This window comes from Hordeum vulgare, chromosome 6H (genome assembly GCF_904849725.1).
Source record: "Hordeum vulgare subsp. vulgare chromosome 6H, MorexV3_pseudomolecules_assembly, whole genome shotgun sequence".
Lineage (NCBI taxonomy): Eukaryota > Viridiplantae > Streptophyta > Magnoliopsida > Poales > Poaceae > Hordeum > Hordeum vulgare.
The window spans coordinates 59,708,164-59,718,032 of NC_058523.1; the positions used below are offsets into that span (position 1 = coordinate 59,708,164).

At 45.6% G+C, this 9,869-nt stretch overlaps 1 long non-coding RNA gene across 1 annotated transcript; it reads right to left on the bottom strand.

Annotated features, from left to right (window-relative positions):
• Nucleotides 1-456: 456 nt before the first annotated feature.
• On the bottom strand, nucleotides 457-2,599 carry LOC123402000. The gene is made up of 3 exons (XR_006611221.1): nucleotides 2,219-2,599; nucleotides 1,779-2,086; nucleotides 457-685 (listed from the first exon to the last, which is right to left on the bottom strand). It is a non-coding gene; the product is annotated as an uncharacterized LOC123402000 (long non-coding RNA).
• Between the last annotated feature and the right edge of the window lie 7,270 nt (nucleotides 2,600-9,869).

Below are 9,869 nucleotides of genomic sequence, written 5' to 3' on the forward strand. Positions count from 1 at the left end.
CCACATTATGACATCACTCATATATATTTTCCCACTAAGACTCGGGCTGTTTGGGTCGGGGGGGGGGGGGGGTGAGTGAGCGTCAGTAGCCCCATATCCTTCAAGGTTTAGCTGCCGGCGCCGACTCATTCAGATTGAGGAAGATTCTGCTGAAAGAACCGACTGCAAAAGTCATTGGGTCGCCTGGAGAGGCCTTCATGGACTCGACCAATACTTGAAAAAGGTTAGTACGAGGCAGATTATAACAAAGACTCGGTGATACCCAATTCGCCCGTGTGAAAGCTTGGCTTGTGGCTTGTGAGGAAGTGCATCATGAATTCCCAGTGATATCAAAGAACGGCTGGGCTTATCCGAGTAGGTGGCTGCCAGTTGTCCTGAAGAGGAACGTTCTTTCGATCTTCGTCTTCAGAACCAAGTCACCGGACCAGGGCATTCATAATGTAAAAGAACATAACATGAAGTTGCACATATCTTTAAAGAACTATAATGTAAAAGGAAAATAAAATATTTACATTACTATACAGAACAGAAGAATTGTGGAAAGAAAGGAAGAACAAAACATCATCTAGAATCTCTGTCACTTCTATTAATGGCCAAGCCATTCAGCTGGACAATAATGTAGATTTAGGGACTCTGTACAGTACAATGCAATGTGTATCCATGGATGGATTCGCCAAAAAACTATCTGCAATAACAATTAAGTTGTCAGATCAAGTGATGAAAAGCATAAGAAGCAACAGTGCAAACATAACTATTAAAACAAGCAAATCCTATTTCCATCTGAAAGAAGTTATTGATCAAGCAAGCAGACTGAAATTAACTGTCATTATGGCCCCAAACCAGAAACATAAGCGATGAAATTACGCAGCTTAAGAATGATGCATCAGGCAATGTCATGAAATCAACCTTCACATTTGACAACAGAAAGGGAATTTAAGCAATGCTAGAAACATGATTAGGCACATTTGCAACAATCTACACAAGTAAATTGTTTCATCAGTTTCGGAAGAATAATAAGAATGTTCATCATAAGCCTACACAGGCTAATGATCTTCAGGAGTAGTTATTCCAGCAGGTGCCACTGAGATGGCGAAAATATCTCAAAACTACGAAAGGGAATGTTTCATTCAGGAATTCAGGTTGATCGGGGCTGAGTATGGCGACACCATTCAGTTTTAGTATAGTACAGACCTACAGAATGACACCCTTTAAAATGGAAACAATAGAACTTGGAACAGAGACAATTCTTTGAGAAGTTGTAACATCTATAGACATGGAAGTAACTATTACCTCTTGACAATTGTATCAGAAATTAGTAAGCCATGGCTAGCTAATGGAAACAAAATGTCAGAAACCATCATCTATGTAATCGTAATGCCTAAAAGACTGAACCACAGGAACAAGGATATGCCTGACAGGATTAACAGAAGTGAGTACGACAGAGTTCTCCCTAACACACCATAACTGATCCACGTAAAACTACTCTGAATAAAGTCTCCCATTAGCCTCTTGTTAGGTACTTAATTACTGGAACAGATTTGCCAAACAGAAACCTCAGAGCAAATTGACACACCGCCGGGTATGTCAGGATACAGAGCAGAGAGGGTAACCAACAGAAGGTATCCGCAATCACTTGATATCACAAATTGTGCAAGAAAAAGAAGGACATAACATGGCATCATAGTATCCACAATCGCTATGCAAGTTTCCCCAAGTTCAGCAATTTACTACAGTACGGAGTAGAAAGAAACTAGAGCAGAAGGTTCAGAGCAGAGCACCTGCGTGACGGAAGGAGTCAGAAGGGATGATTTCCTGGAAATGAGATTTTCACCCCACGACGAAGGGGCCAATCTCGCCGGCCCGCATGCCGCGGGCGATCTCGTTGGCGACCAGCAGGCACGCCGACACCCACCCGGCGAGCAGTGCCCACACCATATCCACCATGTACGCCGATAGCCCCCGCGGCATGGTCATCCTTTCCTTCCTCAGCTCCTCTCCCTAGCCTTTCCTTTCCTTCCCTTTCCTCCGGTGCAGTTGCTGTCGCAAAGGAAGGAGGCTGGCAATTCCACAAACACCTAGCCTGCAGCTTCGAAGAGATCAAAGGAAATGTTACCGCAGAAAAATCCCGAGCGAGCCGCCGCGACGAGGGCCTTGCCAAGGGCGTTTGCCTCGATCTCATCAAATCAAAGAGAGAACGAGTAAGCAATTGCCTCTTTACCTTGGTGGCGATGACCCGGAGCAACCTCCGAGCGCCTCTTGAACAGAGCCAGCCAGGAAGTTTGTTGTGTGTCTTCTTGGCCTTCGGTTTTGCTCCTGGATTAGTCGCCGGCACAACCCCTCGCCACGCGACTACAGATAACTAGAATTGGTTGGGAAGCAGAAGCACGCACAGCTGTGCCAACTGACGTAGGGCACTCGCCATTGGGCAGCTCCATCCATCCACCATCGGTTTCTTGATGGAGAGGCAACAACTGGGTGGATGTCTTGCTCTTGCTTTTGCCTACCTCCCATTCCATTTCCGCAATCGCCTCTCGCTGTCGAGTCCTCGCGACAACGAAACGGAGGCCGCCGCGTGGGCACGGCCGGAAAAGCGGAAGCTTTATCGGTTGGATTTGGATGCTTGGGTTGGATTAGTACTACCGGATCAGAGAGGCAGGAGGATTTGGATTTGGGCAAGTGCGTCACGCAGTGATTAGCATGCAGGAGTAGGCAGGCCACTAGGGGATTCCAATTCTTCCATGATTGCGTTGCGTGCAAGCGGATGGGATCTTGACAAGGACGTGCCGGCGGGTTTAACATTAACAAGACCGCGAAAAATCGAGTCAGCGGCGGCGGAGAGGTTCTAGCGAGCTTTCATCGCCGCGTCGCTTAATTTATTTGTCACATGTCGCTGTGAGATCTCTCGGTCAAGATTTGATGACACGCGGCTAGCTGTTTGGCTAACACGATGAATTACCGCATTTTTGTTGTTGCGGGAAACCGCGTTCTTTCCGGCAAAGATTTACCGCTGTTACCAGATCAGTTTGCTTTTACTGATAAAACTAGAAGCGTTTAGCCTGTTTTGCTGCGCCCAACAATGCCGTATGTATATTTTTCATTAACAAATCTGTAATTCATAAGCTTTCAAAGTATTAGCATTTTAGAGGTGATTTTTTCTTCCCTAGAAATAGGGATCAGAAGTCAGAGGCAACATCTGCTTAAGTATGACAACAACACTAACTACTTTATGAGTTCTCCTTAAACCCCCAAGCAACGTAGGGCAAAATAAACCCCACAAGCATGTCCAAAGAACACTGTAAAAATTGAATGAATCTATGAGAGTAACAACTCAAACAATCTCATGAGCTTGTTCCTTTCGGTTTCACGCACTTTAAGAATTATAGACAGAGTAACAAATACATACAGCTTGATCCCCTGAAACCAGCGTAACATTAACTTCTGGCGTCAAAGTAGTTCTACGGGCGTACAACGAGTAATATGTTGACATAAATGGCTCTGTGCCCTTCCTTCTTCCCTTTACGCAACTGGTTTAAATTGAAGCTCTAGAAGGCTGCTGTTACATCATAAAGTAACCCAACATCAATTAAATTAGGAAAACAATCAAATTTGATCAATACTCGCATACCTTGTTCTTTGTTGCTTTATAATCCCACCTTGTCTTCCAGCATTGAGGCTGTTACATCACAAAACAGCTGGCATGTGAGTTATCCACATACAAAAACAAGATTAAGTAGAAATGGGAACTGCAACATGGTCGGTAAGAGCAACTCCAACGCATCGACCCATACGTACGATGTTTTTTTTATCTGTTTGGATCGACCGCCCGTTCGGCGTCCGTCCAGTTTAAGATTCGGGTCTGCAGTGCGTCCAACACCCGCGACCCATATTTGCCGGTGTGTCCGGCTGGCCGTCCTTTTTCAAAAAATATGCACATGTTTCAAAAAATAGCATAGTTTCGTAACCAAATAAAGCATAGTTTTCAAATAAATAAATATAGTTTTACAAACCGAATAAAAATTAAATTGACTCAAATACATATGAAAAAAGATACATCTATTGATTGCCAACATGAGCCCATATATGTTCAACTAATCGTTTTGCAGCTGCATGTGAGTTTTTCAATCACGCATTTCATAATGAAATTGGACGAACTGTTTAAACGTTGTCGCTCCTCCATGCTCAGGCACAACATTCTCACCCTGAAACTGAAACCCTTGATCGTAGATACATTCTGACGATCATCTTCTACGATCATATTGTGCATAATCACACAAGCTGTCATCACCTCTCACAGCTTCTTCGTGCTCCAAGTCCTAGCAGGGTACCAAACGATGCCCCATCGAGATTGCAAAACATCAAAGACACGCTTGACGTCCTTCCTAGCACTCCCTTGCTCTTGAGAAAATCTTTTCCTCTTCTCTCTGACAGGGTCGAAGATTGTATTCATAATAGTGGTCCACTAAGGATAGATACCGTCACCCAGCTAGTATTTTTTGTCATAGTTGTGGCCGTTGATGGTAACATTCACCAATGGGTTGTTGCCTTCCACAAGCCTTGCAAACACCGGCGAGCGCTGAAGCATGTTGATATCATATGTGATCCGTCCATGCCGAAAAAAGAGTGTCAGATCCAAAGATCTTGTGAGGCCACGACCTCAAGTATGACAGTGCAAGCTCTGACATGGCCCTTATACTGCTCTTGTCAAGCGATAGGGCAGTTCTTCCACCCCGAGCGCATGCAATCTATGCTGCCAAGCACCGCTGCTGGCATTCATCGCCAACAAGCGGGCTGCATCTTGAGGAGTCGGCTCTCTCAAGTACTCATGACCAAACACAACAATCACAACCTTGCAGAATTTATACATGGACTCTAGGCATGTAGACTCGCTCATATGGACGTATTCATCAATGAGATCACTGGGCACTCAGTATGCTAGCATTCGAATGGCTACAGTGCATTTTTGATAAGATGAGAAGTCAATCTTTCCAAGGGCGTCCTTTTTGCACTCGAAATAGTTATCGTATACGACCACCCCCTCTCTAATATGGTTGAAAACATGCCTAGTCATACGGAAACGCCGTCGGAATTTTTGTTGTTTGAACAGCGGATTGGTTGTGGCAAATTAGTCCTTCCAAAGAAGGAAATGACCGCTCTCTCGGTTACGATTCAACGCCGGAAGGTGTCCCGGGATCGAGCCACAGAACAATGGCCGCTGGCTATTAAGGTGGTGATGGACCAACAGGGCAGGCAAGATCTCCTCCTCATCGTTGCACGAGGAATCATCGGAGTCGCAAAGAAAAATATGGAAAAAACTCGTCGGCGGAGTCCATTTTGTACCTTGGCAAACTGTCGAACAGCTCGCGGGCGGCGTCGAAGGAGTTGGACGGCAAAGAGATGCGCGCCTCCCTTGGACCAGGTGGCTCGCATGGAGAAGTCCACGCGGTGCGACGGTGGTGGCAGCAAGGTGGCAACGTTTCGGGGAGGTGCGCCGGCACCGGCAAATGGGTGGCGATGACGACGCGACGGAGGCGGGCGAGGGTTTGTTATCGATATTGGATGGAAGAGGATCAGTAATATGCCACCGACTAGCTGGGCAGAGGGAGGAGTAGGCAGGCGCCGCGCGTGTCCGTCTCGTGTCTGCGCCGGCGCAAATCAGGCTAAAACATGGGCTGGGAATGGGTCGGTAGGCGGACGATCGTCCGTTTGGGTCGGCGCATTGAGCCGACTTGTCTGCCTACCGCGACCCAAACGGACGCGCGCGGACGAAATGTGTCGACGTGTTGGAGTTGCTCTAAGCACTAATTAACAATTAACATCATGAACATATGTTCTACTTTCTCCATTCCAATGAATAAGGCATGCATACATTTTAAAACTAAATATTGACCACAAATTAGACCAACCAAATGTGGGTTATATGTAACAAAGAATATATCGCTGAATTCATATTCAAAAGAAGTTTTTCATGGTATAAATTTAAGTCATATATATATATATATATATATATATATATATATATATATATATATATATATATATATATATATATATATATATATATATATATATATGCATGCCTTATTCATTGGAATGTGGGGAGTGGGTACCACAGATTTTTCTAAGAAACTGAAGTTAACTACCAGTTCTGCTAACTTAACACAAATCATAATAGTTTCTGATGTCTTGTTTACATGACACCTGATTATTGCAAATTAAGGGTGTTTATTAAAAAGATGGCCAACTATGTGACTTAGACAGATCTGGTATTGAGAAAGTTTACATGCATAATATGGCTGGTCATACTACATTATCCACTACACATGTATAACATTTACACCACGCCCGATCTAAGCCAGGCTGACGACCATCCATACAAAACATGGATAAAACCCATGACGACACACACCACCACTCAAGGATGAGCCAATTTGTCCAACAACATAACATGAATGGGCACATAGAGACAACCCAGCACCACACAACATCTTGCTCAAAATAAATACTGTTTTTTCCTAAATTATTCAGTCCACATTGAAAACTGAAGATATTTGTGTTTACCTCCTACAAATTTCAGTAGCAGCCATTGGAAGTTTGAACTATTCACATGTACAATTACGGTTATTTCATTATATATATGTTTTACTGTTGGAAGTTTAAACTGCTCACGTATATACTAAGACTTGGGCATGCGGTTGTGCAGCCCAACGACCCGAGTTCAATTCCTCGAATGGACAGGTGATGCACAGGGAGTTTTCTCCCATTTATTGAGAATCAGGTTTGGCGTGTGGTAAAACCATTCATAAAAAAAATCTTGATACTTATTTAAAAAAAATCTGAGGACCATGTTTATCTTGGTACTCATACTAAAATGGCCGTATGCATCCCTTGTTGGTGCAGAGGCCGGGAAGTAAAAATCTCTCCCTTTTTTTAGAAAACAGGTCACCCCCTCGCGTCGCCTCCCCTCGGGCGACGCTAGGGGCCCCCGAAGCCCTAGCCGCCAGAGCGGTTCCCTCCTTCCTCGGCCGCCGCTGCCGCCGGCAAGGGCCGCGGTGGCGGCGGGCCCTGCGCCTTAGAGCCAGGGCGGGTGGTGCCGCGGAGCCCCAGCGAGGCGGAGGGGTCGTCGCGCGCGGGGAAGACGGGGGCGGCGGTCAGGGCGGCGGACCTGATGTGCGGCGGCGTTCGTGTCCCCATGGCCGGCCGTGGTCAGGTTGGATGGCGGCGGAGGCGCTCCATCCGGCGAGGGCAGCGGCTGCACGCAAGGGCGGTCATCGAGGGCTGTGGATCTGGCGTTTCCTGCCCAGATCCGTCATAGCTTGGACTTCTTCGGCCGGTGGCGCGAGGAGGATCGGTGTGGGGCGGCGAGGCTCCTGCCAGCATGCCGACGGCGGTCTTCGTCTACATGACGTGCCTCCCTCGGTTCCATCCAGCCACGAGATCGGGGGGTCGCGACTTCCGGTGAAAACCGCGCCGACCTCGGTCATGGCGGACGATGGCGGCGTCTAGGACGTCGTTACCAGCCCATGGCATCGTTGTTGCAGGTCGGGGCACCACACTCGTGATGCTCCGAGGAAAACCTTAGATCTGGATCTACCGGTCGGACGATGATGGCATCTTCGATGTCATTTCCCTCATGAGGGCATCGTTTTGGAGTACGTGCTGGGTGGAGGGGACAAGAGGGGGAGCGGTGTTTGGTCTACCGTGAGCCATACGGTGTAGCCCGGCGGCATGGCGCTGCGGTGGTTCGTCGACAGGCACGTGTAGGCGGACACGTGCAGGATGGTGGCGCTGTCTGGCACCGTGGTGGCGTCGACGGCAGACCTTGCAAGGATGATGCATTTGTTCTTGCTCTGGAGAGGGTACGGTGGTAGATGGAGGAGGCGGCCTCTGCGCCGGACCAGTTTGGGATCCAGTCTCAGTGGTGGCTGGGCTGGAGCATCAGACTATAGATGTTAGAATTTGGTGCGATATCTGTTTGGTATTTGGCCCGGATATTCAGCACACCTTCATCAAGGAATAGGAGTAGCAACATGTGTTGTCTAGATGATGGCTTCAGGCTGACTGATGTATTACTTTCTATGATCTCTGTGAATAATTAATAAAATGACTGTATGCATCCTCTACATGCAGAGGCCGGGGGTATATCCTCCTTTTCTAAAAAAATATATATACTAAGACTTGGTAGTTACACATATGTTCTAGGGTGAATTACAACAGCATGTATCTGATGTCGGTGAGATGAACAACCAGATTCCTTCCTAATTCATCAAATTTCACAAAAGGAAACGGTCCATAACTACAAAAACTGAGAACAGATAAACAAACTGCCATATATCAACAAAATTTATAGTGAAAATTCAAAACCACACGTGCTAAATACTTCATCTGTTTTAAAATAAGTGTTTCAAACTTCATACAATTTAATATAAAACTAAAACAGTTATTTTAGAACGGAGGGAGTAGTAGGGGACTGTTACCTTTGGTGTATGCTATCCTTAAACCTGATGCCATGGCCTTGAACACGTTTATCACCAGCTTAGAACCCAAGGAGCGAGTCTAAATTCACCATCTCAAGCACCACACTGGAGCACGTGACTCGCATCTAGATCTTGGGCTCTTGACACAATGATGTGGGAGGATGCACCCTGGTTAGCGGAGGCGCATGATACCAACGGTGGGGAAGTAGGATAATGAGAGCGAGTACAATAAAATTGAGTTAGCTGGTTATAAGAAATAAAGTAGTATATTTTTGTTTACTTGAAGGAAAGAGAAGAGGAGAGAGAAGGTAAGCGGGTTCTTAGTTAAGAGCCAACTCTAGTACGTGCTCCTTGACACTTTGTCAGAGTGAAAGGTGGGTCATATAATAAAAATATGGTACACTCTGTGATCAATGGTTGTACACGTTAGCTATAAGATGAGCTATAGATGATATGACAATACCTTATAAAATACCTTATAACTAATAGCTGGCTATAGTATTAACCATGTTCTCATGGAGCTAACACAGAGACAGCATCATAACCTGCCTAGAGAATAAGAAAGCACAATAAAATGGATAGTGAAGTGAAACAACGTTTTGATGAACAATGGTAGTCCCACGGAATGAAAAAAAATATTTTAGTTGTTTGGATAACTTACATAATACTCATTAATCCAAGGTAATCTTCTTATGCATGATAATAATGAATGTGATCGGTATTAAGAAACTTGTCCTTGCTAACAATATAATGTTCACGGTGCCATGAACTATGCTCCTAGGCTCTCGATGACCAGACAGGAGAGCTTATGTAGTGTGGGATCACTAAAGGGACGTCTACAGGCCGAGAGAGGGGGGGGGGGGGGGTGTGAATAGACAATTTAATATTTTTTTTAATTTTAATGATTGATATATTTTAGCAATTCTAATAAGTTTAGCACATTTTACACATGCAAGTTAATGAGTATAGCAATGAAAAGTAAAGGCATGCACATAAACGTAAGGAGTAGAGATAGGAAGATCAAACGTCAAGATGACACGAAGATTTTTGGCGTGGTTTCGATAGGTGGTTCTATGGCACGTCCACGCTGATGGAGACTTCAACTCACAAAGGGTAACGACCGCGAGAGTCCATGGAGGGCTCCATCCACAAGGGGTCCACGAAGAAGCAACCTTGTCTATTTCACCGTGGCTTACGTCCACAAAGGACTAGCCTCACTCGGGATAGATCTTCACGAAGCAGGCGATCTCCTTGCCCTTACAAACTTATTGGTTCAACTCCACACGAAGTTGGAGGCTCCCAAGCGACACCTAACCAATCTAGGAGTCACCACTCTCTAAAAGGTAATAATTGTGGTAAGTATGATGAACTCCTTGCTCTAGTGCTTCAAAAGAT